Below are 11,207 nucleotides of genomic sequence, written 5' to 3'. Positions count from 1 at the left end.
AGAGGTTGCAGCTATAACCCACGGAGATAATCAGGTTAATACATAAGAAAATGATCACGATTAGTTAGAACTTACTTAGACTTGTAAAAGCATGTTAGTATTATCAAATTCTTTTTAGTAAGAAACACAGAAATTGATGAAGGGGATAGATTCTATGCATCTTATTGAAAACTGTGTTCAAAATGCTTTGTGGTTATGACCACTTTTGGATTTGTGAATGATGAATTATGGCTCTTATGATTCCGAGCTTGCACAACTAGACAAGTTGTGGATTGTGGTGGTTTGGGACATTGAGGACCCCAATCCAATGCTCCCTTACACTCTGAAGAGTATGAAAAAACTCACCTGCGGGTGGGGGTCCTATGCTCTTGAGGGAGATAGGTGTTTTTGATATTTGATCACTCGAGCATTTGAGAGGACAAAGGGCTGTGACTGATAAGTTTCCCTATTATGTAAGATGGCTCTAGAGGCTCAAGGAAGCTTAGAGGGGATCTGAGCCAGTAAATTCCCTCTTGATCACGGATGGAGTACGATCACATACAGCTCAATCCTAAGGGATTGGAAGGTCCTATCCTAGGCTAGACGATGTCTTTCTGTGGAAAGACAATTTTGTATCACTCTACAGAGTGATGGTGAAATAAAGTATCTAATTTTTGAATTGTTTGTTATGTGCTAAAGATTAAGTTTAACGAATCCACTTTAATGGATTAATAAAAGAAAGTTGATTTTATATGTCCAAACAGTGTGGTAGTATACTTTGCTAATTGGAAAACTAGGCAAACCCCATCGAGGAAAGTGGGAGGCTTTAATCTTGACGATTGGAAGCCTATGGCTAGGTGAACCCAATAAGTCGGGTAACTTTCCAACACTAGATAGAGCTAATTAAATCATGACCCTCCCAATATTGGTAGGATTAGTTACCGGGTTTAGCACCATTTTAGGGGACCAGAGCTGAGATTTTACCTTATGGGTAGAGGGATCAAGTTACACTCTCCCCCTCTCTCGTCTCTTTGAACCAAGTGTGGTGTTAACCTCACTCCTACCTTTGTTTGATTACAAAGTGGTCTTTCTTAGATGGGCATTAGATTGTTGTTAGGGGTGACTTGTCCACACTTCCCCTGTGAAGTAGAACTGAGATTCCCATGTTCAACTAAGTCCAAGGTTTCCCATGGGGAGACTGAATGGTGATGTGCATGGATATGAATTTCAATCGAACAACTACTAAGAGGACTCCTCCGGGTCTGTTGGAGAAGGCATCTCACAATTTCCAATTACATTGGATTTTTCCTTTTTCTTCTAACTTTGGTAAAATTGGCCTTGGGTTCTTTTTTCTTGACCTTTGAATCCTCCTTTGTTCTGGTTATTGTAGCTCCATAACTTATTATTGTTAGGTTTTAATTGTACTTCCTGCACAATAGAAGGAGATCAAATCAAAGCATCTTGTGTTAGAAGACAGGCATAGAAACCCACTATAAGCAAGGGAGTATAAGGGCAGATGAGTGTGAATAGCCCTAGGGGCATGGGAAACCCTAACCCTAGCTGGCAAAGGCTATATAAACGGCCTATGGGTCACTATCAACTGTGAGAGAGTGTACCCAAGTTGTACTCTAAGCAACTTAATAAGCAAGATTTCATTCTTGTACTTTGAGCTCTATTCTCCCTCTTGTGCACACATTCCAATGCTGAAAAATATGATTCTCAACATGGTATCAGAGCCATCTCTGATCTCCTTAGCTTCCCTCAGCATCAGCTATCACTAAGTGCACATGAGCTATCATTTCCTTCATCTTATCCTTCTTTCCTCCATAGCTACCTGCAACCTACCTCCATTGGAGGACTTGGGGAGGACAAAGGAGGCCATATCTCCCTCTGCTTTCTTCTAGGGATTTCTTGCCTATCTCAAGACGAATCAGCCTGGCACGATAGACGTCAAGATTAGTCAACGGCATGGGCAGCATTGCGTGAATTTCAAAAACAGGTGCAGTTTCTCACAGCGCAGAATTTGGGCTGTTGTACACGCAGCAAGCGGTGCAATCCGTACAGCTATCTTGGGGCTTTGATAGCCCCCCAAGAGGGCTATCCTCAACTGAAAGGGTTCCTGGAAATTCCTCTCACAGAGAGAGATCTCTGCCAAACCCTAACTGTGTTTTTTTGGGCAGCCATAGCCAACAACTCCAAGCTTGACATTTTGTCATGTTTTCACTCTGAGCTTCATTAACGATGATTCTAATCACTGAAGCAGAGTCTCTGAAGCCCATTCCAGATTCTAAAGCTCTTGGGCATGCTCAATGGACATCACTAAGCATCGGGAAGCCAACTTCCAATCGGGTTCCATTCAAGCACTTCACTAAGCTTGACAATAGTGTTTTCTAAACACTAATCATGAATCATCAGGTTAATTGCTTGCTGGGCATTCACTAAAGCCTAGTGAGTTTTTTATTCCTCTTCATATATCGTTATGAGGTCATGTGTAAAATTAACACATAGACCATCATGCACTAGAAGTGTATGTCATACCGTGAGTGACTTTGTCTCAAGTACACTGGTCAGTGAAATCAATAGCATGAGTGTCATTGTACTGTCCTCGAAATCATCAGCAACAACAAGCATTGAGATCATAGACAAATCGTGTCCAACACAAGCTTCATCCACTAAGCCATACCACAAGGAGGAGCCTGAAGTCCAGTCTAGGTTTACTTCATTAAAACCTAAAAAGACTATTAAACCTCGGAAGAAGCTTGCACATAAGAAAGAACCACCAAAGTCATACTTTGAAATATTACACTTATATGATTTTCAGCCTTTCTCTTCATTGCAACTTTGACTTCACATTGTCTAATTTGCTTCCGCATCAGTGAAAAGTCTGTAAGGGACTAGACATTGCCCTTGTCCTAACAAGTGGTAAGACCTTCCCAATGACCACAACATATGTTGATGTCCGTCTACAAATTTGAAAGTTTGATGGCAAGGATTTCCACCCATGGCAGGTACTTATAAAATACAAAATGATGGAGAGAGGGTATTGGCCTCTCATTCAAGGCAGTAGAGCTGTAAACTCTGCAAATATGATTGATATAGAGGATAACCAATGTGCTCAAGCAATCATAATGCTACACTTAGATGAATCCATGATTCATCATGTTGATCAACTAAACACTGCTAAAGAAAAATGGGATGAGCTTGAAAAGCTCTATGGAACCACTGGCAAAAATACTAAAATCTTCCTTAAAATTGAATTCTTTAGCTTGGAATATCGTTCAGGAGAAGATTTGGGAAAATTCATTTCTCATATGAAGGGACTTATGGCACAGCTTGCTTCTGTACAAGCTCCAATACATGAAGAAGATGCTATTGCTATTCTCCTAAAAGTTGTAAAACAGGTGTTTCCTACTCTTGTAACCACTCTCACCAACATTCCAGATCCTACTTTGGCAAGCACCATTCAATCCTGTTTGGATGAAGAAAAGAGGAACCACAAAGAAAGCAGCAACAGTCAGGCAACTTCAAATTCCCGTGAACAAGTATTGGTTCATACAGTTCTCACTAGATGTTCTTTCTGTAAGAAAAAAGGACATCTTGTAAACATCTGCTGGAAGAAGTATCCCGAGAAGATGAAATGTAACAAATGCAAGAAGACAGGGCATATCACTAGTAAATGCCCCAACACTCCTGAAATACCCAAAGAATTGGTGGCCAACTATGTCTCCAATCCATCTGAAGATCGACTATTTTGACTATTTAAATCATCTACCTAAAACCACCTTGTAAGCCTGATTTATAAAGGCATCCCAAAAAGGGAGGGAATCTCTTACATGCTTTGTAATCCAATGCCACCCTGGCATTGAGGGGGGGTGTTAGAAGACAGGCATAGAAACCCACTGTAAGCAAGGGAGTATAAGGGCAAATGATTGTGAATAGCCCTAGGGGTAGGGAAAACCCTAACCCTAGCTGGCAAAGGCTATATAAGCAGCCTATGGGTCACTATCAAGTGTGAGAGAGTGTACCCAAGTTGTACTCTAAGCAACTTAATAAGCAAGATTTAATTCGTGTACTTTGAGCTCTCTTCTCCCTCTTGTGTACACATTCCAATGCTAAAAACTCTGATTCTCAACATCTTGGAGGTCTATTGGACGCATTGATTCCAAATGAGTAATTAGAGGAGAATTTAGCCCAGCGCAAAACTTGGACACTTGTTGAACAGTATCCATGGGGGGTGAATACTTAAGAACTGAAACAAACTTCAAGTAATATGATTCCAGACTTAAACCCATTTGCTTCAAGTTAAAGAACTCAATCATCTTCTGGGTGCGATAAGCTAGAGGTAAATACCTTCCTCTTACAATTTCTTTTAGCAAATCCCAAGTAATGGTATTTTTAGGGACACCTTGATCTCGGCACCACTGCTTCCACTAGAGTCGAGCTTCCCCAATTAATCTTAGCTTAGCTATCATGGCTTGGTTGGCTGGGATAGTTCTAGCAATAGTAAAATAATCTTCCATGGATTCAATTCAAATTTTTGCATCAACTTCCACATTCTTGCCTTTTCTGTCCAATTTCAAAGGCTTGACTTGCTTCAAAAGATTCCTTTTCTCTTAAGCTTTATTTGAGAATTATTGTGGGTGCAAAATTCTGGGAAATTTTCAATAATTCCCATGTTAAATCTTACAAAATTTATATAGTGTTAATATTAGATTTTGATACGTAAATTATTTCTTAAGCTTACATCATATTCTATACTAATGTGTGCTCTAATATCAACTCTAAGATGTTCACCACGCTCATTCTAAGGCACACCTTTTTGTAGTCCATCAGTAGCTTTTCTAAATGACGCCACCCAGCGCTCTCTTGGAACATCACGAGGTTTGTCACTTAGACCCCACTAAGTCTACATCGCAGCGGAAGTGTTCCAGCCAAACCCACTAGGATCAACCTAAATTTTCGAGTTCCTAAAATCAGACAGGTCTTTTAGCAGCCAACTAGCATCATAATTTCCAGTTCCCACTTCTATAGGATTACTTGATCTGAAGCAGGCTTGCCGATGCACTTGGTTTAAAGAGAATGGGAGATGGAGGGGAGTGTGGTATGTTAATCCTCCTACCCATAAGGCAAAATCCCATTCTGGTCCCTCTAAAACAATACAAGTCAGTTCTACCTAATGACTAGTTGGTTAATTTATCATCTTCCTATTTTCTATTGCCGATTTAGAAAAGCTCCCAACTAACCGGGACCACTCTATCGTTGGACAAGACCTGTCGGGGGTCACACCCACCCGCTTTTCTTTGATGACAGAATCATCTTTAGTTTTTTAATTACCTACATCACATTTACTGGAACATATACAACCAGCTTTCTTAATTAGTCCATTAAATCACAAGTTCCTTCACATAATTTATCTCACAGACATGCATATAATTCAAATAATCCTTGAATAAAATAAACTTCTTTATTATATTGAAAGATTATTACAATTTCTATCTTTCCAACCCCGTGGAAGATATATATTAGGGTATTCTACCCACCAAGATTCCACCCTTGTAACTAGTATTTAGGGTTCCAGGATCCCATCGTGGATCATGAAGAGGCTCGTCAGATTCTAGAAACAATGCAGGATTTACAACCAGAGTCCCCTCCTGGCACCCACATTTTCTACTGCCCCAGACTACCGCCCTATACACAGACCTTTTGCCTACAGAACCGGTCTAAGCCTCTCGTAGTGATAACCATGATCCCCTTGGAGTAGGGTCTTGCAGCTAGCTTGGGGGTAGCCTAGCGCAATCCTTCCTTTTATCCTGTTTGTTAATATTTTCAATCAAAGATCTAGATTCTAGCAAACACAATCAGTCATTTCAAATGTATATCAAATGATGCAATGACAATCACACCATCGTCCAATTCATAGCTTCCATAGCTAAGGTAGACCTTATCCCAAGGTAACCTTACATTCTAATGAGAGGATTCTCCTACCCTTAAAGAAGTATTGAGTACATCTCTTACAACATGTTAAGCAAGGCATGAATTTCCCATTTGGGGTATCTTACCCAACATAAGTGAAATTCCTTAAAGAAATATATTGTGCCAATAACTTAATGAGATGACTTACAAATCCTTTAAATAGAGTTTCACCTTTTAAGCGACACTTAACCTTTTTGCATTTGATAATAATCAAATCGAGTTATTTTACTAATCTCCGGTGCACATAATGTCATATGTGCAATAACATCTTGCAACTATTTACATCATGATTCCATGATTTAGAATCTCAATTAATCTAATTACAAATCATAGCTATTAATTATTTATTATAAAGAATGGGATTAGAGGGTCTTACACGGGGTTAGCACATGCGAATACCCAATTACATTGATGGGGTATTTAAGGTGTACAAGGACCTGATTAGGGTACCATTTGATAAATACAAATCTGTCTCCTCACCTTCACCTTCAACTCCCATGGCTTCCCCTCTCTCTCTCCCCTCTTTCTCTTTCTTTTCTTGTCTTTCTCTCTCTTCTCCTAGTCTTTCTCTCTCCTTTGCTCTCTTCTTCTCTCTCTTCTATAGTCTTCTTCCTTCTCTCTCTCTCTTTTAGGTCCCCTTCATTACAGTTGGTATCAGAGCTTAGTTCTTGATCCTTCCTTTCTCTCTCCATTCCCTCAAATCTAGTCTCTTTTTCCAATAATAAACCCTACTTTTCAGGTACACATGTAGAGATGGCAACTTTCTTGGAAGACACACAGGAGCTACGATAGGAGGCTTGGCCAAATCTGGAGGCAAGGAGACAAAAATGGTAGCACATTTTCAACTTTGAGACATGCAGGGTGATGAAGAAGGATGTTGTGAAGTGGACCTGCAGGGAAATGAGCTTTCATCTGATGGTGTATTAACTTTAGATGATGTATGCATAGAACTTCCTCCAGAGTCACAAACAAAAATACTGTGTATGGGCCCTACCTCATTACCGTCGGTACAAAGCCCTTGTACATTGCCATGGGACCCTCTGCCTCAGTGTTTTGATGGCACAATCCAATGCACCAGAGTATGTATAGATCTAGCCATGCTCCATTTTTATCTGACGATAGAAAGGATTTGATGATTTCAACATACATTGTAATCCCTTTCAGATACTCTTTTTTTGTTCAGAAACGCATTGTGGTCATGCAGTAGAATAGGTGTATTAGTCATGGGAGAGAACCCGAAACATGGAATGCCTTTCTCCCTCACAAAGCGGTTATCAGTGGTAGCAAGGAAAATCTCGGGCTCCCTCAGTTCACCTCCAGCCCTCAGGACAGCCTCTTTTAATAGGTGCCACCATGGATTTGACTCATTTGCAACAGTGATGAGAGGGATACCCTGACTGGATAGTAATGACTTCTTCTAAGTGAACCTATAAGACAAGTTCCTCCAGGCAGGTGCCCATTCATACTCCATCCTTGCATGCAAGGCTGCTAGATTAGCAAAAGGAGAGACTAGCATATCAAATCCTTCCTCTGCTTCATATGATTGCATGTTCATGACAAATCTAGTGGGAGAAGGTGTGCCAGCCTTCAAGTACACGGGATTGATGGATGTAACCTCTCCTTCTGCAGCATGGCCAGCCTTTACAAGGTCAAACTGTGTCTGCCTGAAGTGGGTGATGGATTCGAAACTCTTCATCGAGTTTTCAAGGGCATTGTTATCATAGAGCTTGGATACATGGCCTAAAGCTCTTGTTGCTTTGATGATGAACCACCACGGCATTCGCTCGTGGTAATGCAATCCAGGTGATGCCAAGCATGACATCGACATTGAGGTCAAAGAGGACTGATGACTGAATGAAGCTACCCATGCTAGCTTTGCCAAGACAGTGTAATATTCTGGGATGTTGAGGAGGGATCTAAGGGCGGATTCAGCATTCTGATTCACAGGCATGACAGTCACAACAAGGTCCTTTCCATAAGCAAATCCATTCTTAATCTGAATAACAAGCTACTCATCAGTTGGGAGTCTGAGGTCATCCTTAGTTCCACCTTTGTCCATAAGAAGGCTCACAAATCCATCCTTAGAGATGAGTTGATAATCAACTCGAGTCACTTTAGCGACATCGCAGTTGTGAGAGGAAGGCACAATATCTTCCAACTTCCTCCCCGTGAAAATGTGTGTTGCTGCTGTAATACACGGAAGGGGAATTGACAAATGAGTCAATGACCTTCATTCCTGGAAAAGGAGATAATGTGTTGTATAACCATTCTTGAAGAGCTATTGCTGCAAATGAGTAATCCGGTACCACGAGCTACAAGAAGAAGGGCAATCACAAATTCTTGGAGAGGGCAACCATTAACTCTTCCCCGAGCTTGAATAAGGTATGTCAATCGATTCTTGGTCTCTCTTTTACATCCAATTGTTGAGCTCAGCCACTTGATGAGAGAGATGGAAGAACTACATGCCTTCTTGAAGCTTGAGAGTGCCAATTGAATTCCCATCCCCATTCCACATTCTTGAAATGCATGCATGGTTGAATGCTCTTTAAATTTCTTTTCCCATTGATCAAGATTTTACTCTAATCCTTAACCGTACTCTTGTCTTGATTCTTGACCAATAAGAAAGAAATTTGTAAGAAGGGTAAGTCATGCAATTAGTGAGTCACTAATTGCAGAGGTAAACCCTTCCCCTATCCCATTTCCTTCTTGGTCATGCATCTCATGAAAAGCCCAACTCTTCAATTGAAATTGCATAGCATGCTGATTTCTTGAATTAAAAATCCCTACCATGTATACATAGACCAGGCGAGTCGGGAGCAAAAGAGGGAACCTTGAAGCCCCCTCCCAATTAAGACCCTAAAGGGGTGCATAATTTGGCCCAAGGGAAACTTTGCCCACCTCCCGGTGATCCGAAGCCCAAAATTTCTTGCCGATGCAGATACACTTGAATGAATAGCCTGAGCATGATCATTTATATTCCACAACCTTGTAGATGTATTGCTAATGAGATGTATCACTTGGGAATGTATGGTGGATGTATGCAGTGATGGGCAGGGTATGTAGTCAAGAAATGGTCTCTGCAAGAGAATTATTGATGCAAATGATCTATGGCTCTATGTGGCATTGAGAATCACCATTGAGGCCTGGGATGTCTTGGAATAAGCACCTCATCGTTGGGATAATGTATGCTCATTGAAGGAGTTCTTGTAGGGTGTTGCAAACAGCCAGTCCCACACAATCAGCCCGCAAAAATCAATTACAGCAAAGCCTTCTTGTGTGATTGAGCACAGACCCCATAGATTCATTCAAAGAGGGCATTGATCCCTTTGTTCTGAGCTGAAAATCTCCCCATTCTTCCCTACGGTTTGGGAGATACGCCCAATTTTGTGCTCAGAAGTACTGTGGGACAGGACAGGCAGCAGTCTTACACAGTCAGCCCACAAAAGTCAATTATAGCAAAGCCCTAATCATTTACTGTCAGAGATATTTTTACATGTCCTCATAGAGGGGATCAAGATCTTTAATTTGAATCAGAGAATTTTGCAATCAGAGTTTCCTAGCTCAAGATATTGTCATTTCTGTAACAGGGGATCTAGTGGACTACACTTAGGTGGGATAGGCAGCAGTTCTACACAGTCAGCCCACAAAAGTCAATTACAGCAAAGCCCTGATCATTTATTGTCAGAGATATTTTTACATAGTCTCATAAAGGGGATCAAGAGCTTTGATTTGAATTAGAAAGTTTGGTGATCTTCGTAGCTCAAGATATTGTCATTTCTGTAATAGGGGGTCTAGTGAACTGCACTTAGGATGGCAAGCCACAAAGGAAGAGCAAAGGGCCAAGAGGACTTCCAGCGTGAAATAAGGGACTCTCGTGCCTCAATGAATGATCCTAGCTCAGCCCAAGAGGATCGTGAAAACATGTTTGAAGATTGTGCCCCCCTCCCCGATATGGACCACTTGGCTATGCTTAACCATACTCTATGCCAACATGAGACCCATCATGTCGACCGGCATCGAGAGTTGGAACAATGCCATAGGGAGATGGAAACCTGCCAAGATCAATGTCATAGCGAGATGATGGCTAAGATGGACTTTCTCGTAGAGTGCATGGGCACCCTCATCTCCACCCTCTCACCCTCTTCAGCTCAGCCCAAGGAGCATGGTCCTCCCCGTGAGACCAACCACCATCCCCCCTTGGGGACGGGACGTGGCCAGCAAGGTTTTGGTAGCACCTATGAGTTGGGTGAGCCCTCTATGCGACATGATAAGCCCATCCTCCCCTCACGTGTGATGAACCCTTCCAACCCATCCTTGGGACAGTAGCTCCCCTGTAGTGGAAGCTATATGTAAGGGAAAAATGCAAATTTTTGACAACATAATATGCAAGGTGCACATGGGTAGCATGCACATGTTAATGGGCAGCATACACATGGCATTTTTGGGCAGCAAGTCCCCGATATTCAGTTTGGTTCGCATGTATTGCATGGGCAACATGGAAATTTTGGGCAATAAGGCCCTAATGCAGGTGCACATGGGCAGCATGGAAATTTTGGGCAACAAGGCCCTAATAATTAGTTTGGTCCACATGTAATGCATGGGCATCATGGCACCCAGGGACATTTTGGTCAGCAAGGCATGTATGGGCATTCTCACAGACATTATGAGTACCATGACCATTGGCATGGATTCAATGTGCAAAGGCAAGTGCATGCGCCTACTTATGGTCAACATGCATATGATAATTGTGAATATTTTGAGCAGCATGCATCTGATGACTATGTATGTTCTTATGAGCTACATTCTGGTCACTTACATGGACAACCATCTAGACAACACTATGTACATGGACAACATCATGCAAATGTATACGAGTATGTACATGGGGAGAAACATCATTATCAGCAATAGTGTGCTCAACATCATCAGCCACTTGACCATTACTATAAGCAACATGCGCATCCTTTTATGAGCCACATGATACTTCTCAAGAACGATGCCATGATGAGAGCATCTCACTGCTACAGGCTCATGAGCAGGTGCCCCATCAGCCCAAGGCCCTTAACTTTGAATGCCCAGTAGTAGCCACTCATGTGAAACTCATGGACATGAAATGCCTAGGGATTGATGCAGTGAATGCTGTAGTGATTGCAGCCTCATTTGCTCCAGTTCAACTTAGTCTAGTGGTTCTTATTGAGTTTATGGACAAGTCAATGCATGCTACCGTATGGATCGGTAAGGATCTTGTACCACCA

The 11,207-nt window shown here is 41.6% G+C and overlaps 1 pseudogene; it reads right to left on the bottom strand.

Moving 5' to 3' along the window:
* Nucleotides 1–6,942: 6,942 nt before the first annotated feature.
* Nucleotides 6,943–7,903, bottom strand: LOC148040068 (uncharacterized; annotated as a pseudogene).
* Between the last annotated feature and the right edge of the window lie 3,304 nt (nucleotides 7,904–11,207).

This window comes from Lygodium microphyllum, chromosome 2, assembly GCF_053477565.2.
Source record: "Lygodium microphyllum isolate KBCC chromosome 2, Lygodium_microphyllum_v1.1.10, whole genome shotgun sequence".
Taxonomy (NCBI): Eukaryota; Viridiplantae; Streptophyta; class Polypodiopsida; order Schizaeales; family Lygodiaceae; genus Lygodium; species Lygodium microphyllum.
Note: the sequence above shows the minus strand (reverse complement) of the source record. Positions and strands in the feature narration are given on the sequence as shown.